Below are 10,660 nucleotides of genomic sequence, written 5' to 3'. Positions count from 1 at the left end.
CCTGGGTGGCTCAGTGGGTTAAGTGTCTGCCTTTGGCTCAGGTCATGATCCCAGGGTCCTGGGATCAAGCCCCACATGGAGCCCTGCATCAGGCTCCCTGCTCAGCAGGAAGCCTACTTCTCCCTCTCCCTCTGCCCCTCCCCCTGCTTGTGCTCTCTCTCTCTCTCTCTCTCTCTGTGTCAAATAAATAAAGTCTTAAAAAAAAAAGATAGCACAGCAGAAAGGAATGCAATTCTACAAGTGCAAGCCCTCAAGCAGCAGCATATCATGCTAAACCCCTTCTTTAGAAAGGTATCATTTCTATCACTATTACAACAGGCCAAATTACGTAGCATGCCATCTTCAAGTAACAGGTGAGGCAAGAGAATGAATGCAGAGGCATCACAATGAATCCCACTTAATATAACTGCAGACCAGCACTTCTGTACAAATTAAGTTCTTAGTCTGATTGCCAGTTAAATACAAGTTTTAACTTCATAGCTTACCAATTAAGGGTCATGGGGTGCCTGGCTGGTTCATTTGGTGGAGCGTGTGACTCTTGATCTCAGGGTCATGAATTCAAGCCCCATGCTGGGTGTAGAGCTTACTGAAATAAACAAAACAATTAAGGGTCATATACTGAAGTCAATACATACACCTAGCATTTCAGTCTAAGCTGTTTCATGTACATAGAGCTGAAATCAGTGACAAGGTGTGGACTAACAAATGCTAAGCGAGATTTTTTTTAAAGATTTTATTTATTTATTTGACAGAGAGAGACACAGCGAGAGAGGGAACACAAGCAGGGGGAGTGGGAGGGGGAGAAGCAGGCTTCCTGCGGAGCAGGGAGCCCGATGCAGGACTTGATCCCAGGACCCTGGGATCATGACCTGAGCAAAAGGCAGACGCTTAACGACTGAGCCACCCAGGCGCCCTAGGCGAGATTTTTTAAAATTAGTTTCTACAATTATTAAACTTATCTTGCACACTAAAGTCATTATACATAGAGGGCAAAGTCAGAGTTTTTATATTTGAGTTTATTCTTCATTTAACTTTTAAAACACTACTGTAGTTGAATATTAAAAACAATAGCAAGTAGTGAGCTATGATTCTAGTCCTTCCCTCATTTACTACCACATAGAAAATGCCAGCAGTGTCATTTACTGGCCCCATTAAGAGGTCTGACACTGAACACCACCCCTTGGATGATGCTCATCACCCTCAGATGCTTCTTCACTGTAATGGCGCCATCTTTCCTGATTTGGATCAAAGTCCACCAATCCTACCTGGTCCATTTCATCAGTCTCTTCTAATTCCTCCCGGGAGGAGTTTTTCCAGCAAAGAGAGTTTATCAGGAGAGACACAGCCATTCCCAGGAAAGTTGACCTTGAATTTGATGATTAGGCACCTCTTTTCACATGGTCTACAATAAATTGGCATGCCTTCATCAACACACACCTGATATCCCCATGTTTGACAATCTGACCTGGAGGAGAGGTGATGAGGATGGTTCGATTGTCAAGAGTAGATACTGGCTTTTGAAAGCTGCCTGGTGCTTCTACCAGCTGTATGTCCATACACATGAAAAGGTCTTCTCCTCACTGAGTAAAAATAGCGTGGTCCTTCTGAACTAAAACGAGGATAATATCTCCGGGAGCCAGTCCTTGTTGTTGGTCTCCTTCACCATGGAATGTTATCTTCTGGCCATCTTTCATGCCTTTGTCAATATGAACTTCTAGAATCTTCTTCTCTCCAACTATCTTCCTTCCATTGCAGCTTTTACATCTATCTTTAGGACTGATCCATTGCCCATGGCCCTGCACTCCATGCACACAGACTGAGTTTGCTGAACCATTCCAGGTCCTCTCTGATGAATTCTTATTTGCATTCCAGTACCTCAGCAATTGGGACAGCATTCTACCCCTCCTTCCTTACCACCTTGTCCTTCACATTTGTCACGAATCACATTTTTTGCAGAGCTAGTTTTCTTGTTGCACCATTATATAAATCTAAGGTTACTGAGAGCTGATGCACAACATTTTTACCTCTTCTTTCTCTCTGCATCCTTCCTGCTCCTCCAAAAAACATACCAGACGTGTCCATCGTGGAGCCCAAACCACCACCAGCTCCACCTTCTTTAATTGCCTGTTCTCCTCCTTTGTCATATGATTCCCTTTATTGGCATCAGAGAATACTTCATAAGCTTGAAAAATCTGTTTAAACTTCTTTCCTTCATTTGGATTCTTAGCAGGGTGGTACTTCAAGGCCAGTCTCCTGTAAGCCTTTTTCACTTCTTCCTGGGGGGCCATTGGGTTTGACCCCCACAACATCGTAGTAAGTGGTTTCTTTCACCATTTTCTACAGCTGGTGAGCAGCTGAGGCCAGTGTGGGGGAGCAGGAAGGAGCAAGCTGCTGGGCCCAGCACACACAGCTACTGCTCCTCTTCTTACCGAGTGTTATGGGAAGTTCCGCCATCTTCATTCTTTTACATGTGGATTTCCCTTTGACTGAACACCACTTGTTGAAAAGACCTTTCTCCTTGAATTGTCCTGGCTCCTTTGCCAAAAAGCAATTGACTATAATGTGAAAGTCAATTTCTTAAAGGAAATTCTGTTCCGCTGATCTGTTTGTTCTTCTGTCAATATCACACCATCTTGATTACTGTAAGTTAATAGTTACTGTAAGCTTATATCAAGAAGTGCAAGTCCTCCAACTTTGTTGTTCTTTATTAAGATCATTTTGACTTTCTTAACTCCTTTCATTTCTGTGAATTTTATGATCAGATTGTGCATTTCTGGGAAATACTCAGGACTTTGGTAAGTATTGTGTTGAATCTGTAGATCCATTTTGGTATTACTGCTGTCTTGACAATATTAGGTTTTTTGACTTATGAACATGAGATTTCTTTCCATTTATTTAGACTTCTTTTAGTTTCTTCAACAGTGTTTTGTATTTTGTCATGTACAATTCTTGCTCTTTTTTTGCTAACTTTATGCCTAAATGTCTTATTCTTTTTGATGCTATTGTGAGTGGAATTGTTTTATTCCAGTTAATTTTATTTCCAGTTTATTCATTGATAGTGTATAGAAAAACAACTTATTTTTGTATATTGGTCTTTTATTCTGTAACTTTGCTGTATTTATTTATTAGCTCTAATAATTTTCTTGTAGATTCTTTAATATTTTCTATATACAAGATTATGTCATTATGCCATTATTATGTCAAGTAGAGGTATTTTTTACTTCTTCCTTTTCAATATGGATACCTTGTATTTCTTTTTCTTGACTGATATCCCTGGCTTGAACCTCCAATACAATGTTGAACAAAAGTGGCAAGAGCAGCATTCTTGTTTTGTTCATAATATTAGAAGGAAAACTTTCATTTTCTCCAATAAGTGTGCTTTTAGCTATCAGTTTTTTGTAGATGGCATTTCAAGCTGTTCCTCATATTCCTAGGTTGTTGAGTGTGGTTTTTTTTTTTTTATCATGAAAGGATATTGGAAGTTGTCAAATGATCATATGGCATCTAATGATATAATCGTGTTCCCCGCCCCCCTGTATTCTATTAATGTGATATATTACATTGATTGATTTTTATATGTTGAACCTTGCATTTCTGGGTTAAATCCTGCTTGAGTCATGGTGTATAATCTTTTTAATATGTTGGTGGATTCCAATCTACTAATATTTTGCTGATAGTTTTTGAGTCTATATTCATTAAGTGGTATTTGTGTAGTTTTTGTTTCTTGTGATGTATTTACCGAGCTTTGGTATGCTGGCCTCCTAGAATGTGTTGGAAAATGTTCCCTGCCTCATCTATTTTTGGAAGCGTTTGTGAAGGATTGGTGTTAATTCTTCTTTAAACATTTTATAGAATTCACCAGTGAAGCCATCTGGACCTGGGATTTTCTTTGTGGCAAGTTTTTTTATTACTAATTCAGTCTGTTTGCTTGTTATAGGTCTATTCAGATTTTCAATTTCTTTTTTTTTAAGATCTATTTATTTATTTATTTGACAGAGAGAGCATGAGAGTGGGGAGGGTCAGAGGGAGAAGCAGACTCCCTGCTGAGCAGCGAGCCCGATGCCAGACTCTATCCTGTGACTCCAGGATCATGACCTGAGCTGAAGGCAGTCGCTTAACCAACTGAGATACCCAGGCGCCCCAGATTTTCAATTTCTTACTGAATCAGTTTTAGTACTTTCTATCTTTCTAGAAATTTGTCCATTTCATCTTTGTTATCTAGTTTGTGGGTATTAACTATTCATAGTATTTCTTTAAAATCCTTTTATTTCTGCAAAGTTAATAGTAATGTCCCCTCTTTCATTCCTGATTTTAGTAAATTGATTTTCTCTCTCACTCTTTCTTTCTGTCATTTTTTCCTTCTTTCTCTTTCTTTCTTTCTTTCTTTCTTTCTTTCACTCTAGCAAACAGTTTGTCAATATTGTTGTTCTTTTCATTGAACCAACTTTTGGCTTCATTGATTTTCTCTAGTATTTTTCTGTTCTCTTTTTTATTCATATCTTCTTTAATCTTTATTATTTCTTTCCTTCTGCTTGCTTTGATATTCATTTATTTTTAATTTAAATTCTATTTTTGACAAAGATGTTTTAAATATCATATAATAAGGGGCGCCTGGGTGGCTCAGTCGGTTATGCATCTGCCTTCAGCTCAGGTCATGATCTAAGGGTCCTGGGATGGAGCCCCATGTCAGGCTCCCTGCTTAGCAGGGAGTCTGCTTCTCCTTCTGCCTCTGCCCCTCTCCTCCCGCCCCCACTCCTGCTCTTTCTCTCTCTCAAATAAATAAATAAAATCTTTAAAAATAAATAAATAAATATCATGTAATAAGAAAAGACTTATAATAAAAAGGAAGACTTCTCATCTCTGCTCCTTCCAGAAATACTCCCAGAGTAAGCTATTGTTATCATTTTAACCACTGCTTCTGGTATTGCTTAAGTATTTTTAAAAAAATACTTAAACCAAGTGACTTCATATTGTGGAAGAAGAAGATGTACTTCTTTTATGCCATTAACCTCAGACACACAACTTCATCACCATTTCCTCCCAATATAAATATATCACATTTTTAAATAAAATCAGTCATCAGTATTTCAGTCAATGGTTATATAAATATTATTCACTGCAGAACCGAACGGTGTACTATGATTTTTTCCTTCTTGAACAGCTTTTCATTTTTAATTATTTCTTCTCTTTCTTAATTTACTGTTATTTTTCCTAGAGCACTTTCTCAGTTGCTTCCTGAGAGATTATACCTGGGGAGTGCAATGTTTGATTCCTTACGTTTGATGATAGATTGGCTAAAAATAGAAGTCCAGATTAAAAATAATACTCTCTGAAAATTTCAAAGGCTTTCTGTGCTGTAATTAAGAACATGAAAATGACACAGTTTTATTCTTATTTTGAAAGTTATTATATTTTCTTTGCCTGGGAGCTTTTAGGATTTTCTCTTCATGCTTGTTGGTTTTCAATTTCTTGATAATGCTTATAATGCACAGGAAGTAGTTGGCTGTCCAGCCCTTCATACCAGAGGTGTTCTTTCTATCTTGCCGTTTTTAGCCCCCCCCCATGTTGTACCTCATATCTTAATTTCAGATTCTCTCTGATTCAGTGTTTTTATATATTTATTTATTTGAGAGAGAGAAGGAGCTAGAGCAGTGGAGGCAGTGGAGGGGCAGAGAATCCTAAGCAGACTCTACGCTGAAGTCAGAGTCCAATGCAGGACTTGATCCCATGATCCCAAGATCATGATCTGAGCCGAAACCAAGAGTTGGTGGACTGCACTACCCAGGCACCCCTGATTCAGTATTTTTAGAGAAGAAGGCTCAGAATTATTATATTTTCCTAAAATTCATTACACTTTACCCACATAAATGCTCAGCTGACAAATATGTCTTCTCAAACTGCCATAGGAATTATTGCCTAGAATTATCTGAATCAATGGATGTTTAACAACTAGAAATAAGCATACTCTACAGATTTGAAAGTTTCACTGTGCATTTCCATTTCATGAGTATAATTTAATTATGGCTAATATAAGTACTGTTTATTTCTGTTAAAGTCAGAAATCATGAAAAAAAAAAACATTATTCCCAATTTCCTGACTACCCTATCCATATAATTGAGTTTATTGTGGCAAGTTTAGTGTAGAAATTTATTGACGCCTTTCACATCAATGGAAATGTATAGATAATTCAGGAAATAACTGTGATATATATTGAAAACATAATATAGGAAAGATTCTATAATAAGGTTGATAAAAAATTATTCAATAAAATATGTAAGGAAATTTTTTAAATAAATGAGAAAAATAAATTTAAATCTCCACTGAATGCCCATATGCCAAAATAAATTCCAGATGAATAGAAAAAATTCCCAGGAGAAAATGCATGTACATATCTATTCAGCTGAGTTTAGAAGGGGGAAGAGCTTCTAAGCATGAAAAGCCTGGAAAAAATTAGAAGGGAATTGACTGAAAGATTTGATTACATGAAAATTTAAATTTTTTTATAAAAAAACCATAAATATAATAAAAGACTAATTATAAACTGCATAGAAAATATTGGTAAGAAATATATAGCATAGAGTTAATAGCCTTCACATTTAAAGTGTTCTTGTAAGTTGGTTAGAAAAACATTAAAACCTGTTGCAAAATGGCAAGGACCTGAACAGTTAATTCCCAAAACTGAAAAATGTAACCAAGAAACATGCAAAGTATCTTACTAATAATCAGTGGGATGGAAATTAAAAGTAACATGACACCTTTAGAATGAAACTATAGACTGATAACGCTCAATGCCACCAGGGGTATTGTGGGGTGGGTGCTCTCTGGGATACTGGTGGACAAATCTACCTTTCTTTATATGGTGTTTGGAATTATGGCCTTCGTGTTTATGCCCTGATTTTCATTATCCCAGTCCTGGAAATCCATCTTAAAATACAAGATATGTGCAAAATGTCTACCTCAGAGAAACAGAGAGTGGCATGGTAATTACCAGGGGTCGTTGGGTAGAGGAAATGAAGAAATAGAGGCCAAAGGGAACACACTTCCAGTTATAAAATTAACAAGTTCTGAGGATCTAATGTACAGCATAGTAATTACAGCTAACAATACTGTATCATATACTTGAATGTTGCCAAGAGAGTAGATCTTAAATATTCTCACCATAAAAAAGAAATGGTAATTATATGACAGAATGGAGGTGTTAGCTAATGCTATCATGGTAATTATTGTGCAGTGTATAAATGTTTCAAATCAACATGTTGTACACCTTAAATTTATGCAGTGTTATGTGTCAGTTACATCTCAGTAAAGCTGGGGAAAAAAATTAAAGATATGGTCAGATTTATATACTTCATTATTTAAAATATTAAAAAAATAGAAAAAAAACCAATTCCAACAATAGTACAATAGTTAAAGAAACTATGCTATAGCCATACAGTGGAACATTATGTAGCTTTTAACAATCTTGCTCTAAAAATATTTAATGATATAGGAACTATTTATAATAAATATTAAATATAAAGGAATAGAAACTTTTTAAGCAAGCAAGGTTCTTTTTGTTAAAAGATTTTATTTATTTATTTGAGAGAGAGCATGAACGGGGGAAGGGCAAAGGGAGAGGGACAAGCAGATTCTCTGATGAGCAGGGAGTCTGATGCGGGACTTGATCCCAGGACCCTGAGATCATGACCTGAGCCAAGGGCAGACACTTAACAGACTAAGCCACCCAGGCCCCCCAGGCAAACAATTTTCTAAAAACTTTATATTCATGAATTAATTTAAAAAGCTAGAATATAGTTTACTAAAATGTTAATAATGTTATCTCTCCTGGATATGAATATGAGTAATTTTATTTTCACACTAATCCTTTTGTATATTTTTAAATTCTCATAATATACACATTATTTCTGTAACAGAAAAAATAATTAAAAGCTTGTTTTCTCCAAAGTAACCTTTGTATATACTTCTGCAGAATTGTTTTACAAGAATATACTAATATTGTCCTAATTTGTTACGATTAAATTAACTAGGTTAGATATCCTATCTTTTATTAGAGCTTTCATCAACTTTGTCACAGTCATAAAATATTTTAGAGTTTATAGTTTTATTTTTTGAGGGTAAGGGGGTGACTTTTCATCCTAAATACTTTGGGATTTTTTTTTAAGTGTTGTTGGCACACAATATTACATTAGTTTCAGGTGTACAATTTAGTGATTTGACAAGTTTATACATTATGCTATGTTCACCGTAAGTAGAGCTACCATCTGTCCCATTACATCACCATTACAATATCATTGACTATATTTCTTATGTTCTGCTTTTTATTCATGTGGCTTACTCATTCCATAACTGGAGGCCTGTATGTCCCTTTCCCCCTCACCCATGTTGCCCAGTTCTTCACTGGCAACCATCAGTTTGTTCTCTGTATTTATAGTTCTGATTCTGCTTTTTGTTTGTTTATTCATTTTTTTAAGATTCCATTTATGAGTGGAAATGAGTGACTCATTTCACTTAACATAATACCCTCTAGGTCCATCCATGCTGTTGCAAATGGCATAATCTCATTCTTTATGGCTGTGTAATATCCCATTGTATACATATACTGCATTTTCCTTATCCATTCGTCTATTGATGGACACTTAGATTGCTTCCATGTCTTGGCTATTGTAAATAATGCTGCCATAAACATAAGGATGCATATATCTTTTTGAGTTAGTGTTTCCATTTTCCCTGGGTAAATACCCAATAGTGGAATTATTGGATAACATAGTATTTCTATTTTTAATTTTTTGAGGAACCTCCAAACTGTTTTCCACAGTGGCTGTACCAATTTATATTCCTACCAACAGTGCACGAGGGTTCCTTTTTCTCCACATCCTCATCAATACTTGTTTCTTGTCTTCTTGATTTTAGCCATTCTAACAGGTTGAGGTGAAACCTCATTGATTTGCATTTCCCTGATGATGAGTGATGTTGAGCATCTTTCATGTGTCTGTTGACCATCTGTCTTCTTTGGAAAAGTATTCAGGTCTTCTGCCCATTTTTTAATTAGATTGTTTCTTTGGTATTCAGTTGTATCAGTTCTTTATATGTTTTGGATAGTAACCCCTTACTGGATATATCATTTACAAGTATCTTCTCCCATTCAGTAGGTTGTCTTTTTGTTTTCTTGATGGTTTCCTTTGCTGTGCAAAAGCTTTTTATTTTGATATGTCCCAACAGTTTATTTTTGCTTTTGTTTTCCTTGCCTCAGGAGACATATCTAGAAAAATATTGCTATGGCGGATGTTAGAGAGATTACTGTCTGTGTTCTCTTCTAGGATTTTTATGGTTTCAAGGCTCATGTTTAGGTCTTTAATCCATTTTGAGTTTTTTTGTGTATGGTGTTAGAAAGTAGTCTAGTTTCCTTCCTTTGTATGTAGCTACCTGTCCAGTTTTCCCAGAACCATTTGTTGAAAAGACTGTCTTTTCCTCATTGTGTATTCTTGCCTCCTTTGCCATAGATTAGTATATGTGAAGCAAGCACTCCTTGCCATAGATTAATTGACCATGTAAATGTGGGTTTATTTTGGGGTCTCTATTCTGTTCCATTGATCTATGTGTCTGTTTTTGTGCTAGTACCATACTGTTTTGATTGCTACACCTTTGTAGTATATCTTGAAATTTGGGATTGTGATGCCTTCAGTTTTGTTCTTCTTTTTCAAGATTGCTTTGGCTATTTGGGCTCTTGTGTGGTTCCATACAAATTTTATTATTTGATCTAGTTTTGTGAAAAATACTGTTGGTATTTTTGTTGTTGTTGTTAATTTATTTGAGAGAGAGAGCATGCGTGGGGAGGAGAAGAAGAGGCAGGCTCCCTGCTGAGCAGGAGAGGAGAGGGAGAGGCAGGCTCCCTGCTGAGCAGGGAGCCCAACACGGGCCTTGATCCCAGGACCCTGGGACCATAACCCAAGCTGAAGGCAGATGCTTAACCAGCTGAGCCACCCAGGCCCCCCTGAAAAATGCTGTTGGTATTTTGATAGAGATTACATTGAATCTGTAGATTGCTTTGGATAATATGGACATTTGACAATATTGATCTCTCTAATCCAGGAGTATGGAATATTTTTCCATTTATTTGTGTCATCTTTAATTTCTTTCTTCAGTGTTTTATTGTCTTTCATCTCTTTGATTAAGTTTATTCCAAATATTTTATTATTTTTGGTCAATTGTAAATGGGGTGTGTGTGTTTTTTTGTTTTTGTTTTTTTAATTTCTCTTTCTATGACTTCATTTTTAGTGTATAGAAACACTACCAATTTCTGGGTATTAATTTTTTATCCAGCCACTTCACTGAATTTATTACTTCTAGTTTTTTGGTGGTGTCTTTAGGATTTTCTATGAATAGTATCATGTCGTCTGCAAATAGTGACAGTTTAACTTCTTCTTTACCAATATGAATGCCTCTTATTTCTTTTTCTTGTCTGATTGCTGTGGCTAGGACTTCTCGTACTGTGTTGAATAAAAGTGGTAAGAGTGGAGGGATTTTTAGAAAATTCCCTTCCTGGGACACCTGGGTGGCTCAGTCAGTTAAGCATCTGCCTTCAGCTCAGGTCATAATCCCAGGGCCCTGGGATCGAGTCCCACATCGGGCTCCTTGCTCAGCAGGAAACCTGCTTCTCCC

The 10,660-nt window shown here is 36.5% G+C and overlaps 1 pseudogene; it reads right to left on the bottom strand.

Annotated features, from left to right (window-relative positions):
• Nucleotides 1-386: 386 nt before the first annotated feature.
• Nucleotides 387-3,168, bottom strand: LOC102733120 (dnaJ homolog subfamily A member 1 pseudogene; annotated as a pseudogene).
• Nucleotides 3,169-10,660: the final 7,492 nt, after the last annotated feature.

The sequence above is a fragment of the Leptonychotes weddellii genome, chromosome 12 (assembly GCF_054177405.1).
Source record: "Leptonychotes weddellii isolate Sample4059 chromosome 12, ASM5417740v2, whole genome shotgun sequence".
Taxonomy (NCBI): domain Eukaryota; kingdom Metazoa; phylum Chordata; class Mammalia; order Carnivora; family Phocidae; genus Leptonychotes; species Leptonychotes weddellii.
The sequence above is the reverse complement of the archived record's forward strand: the minus strand, read 5'-3'. Positions and strand labels throughout refer to the sequence as shown.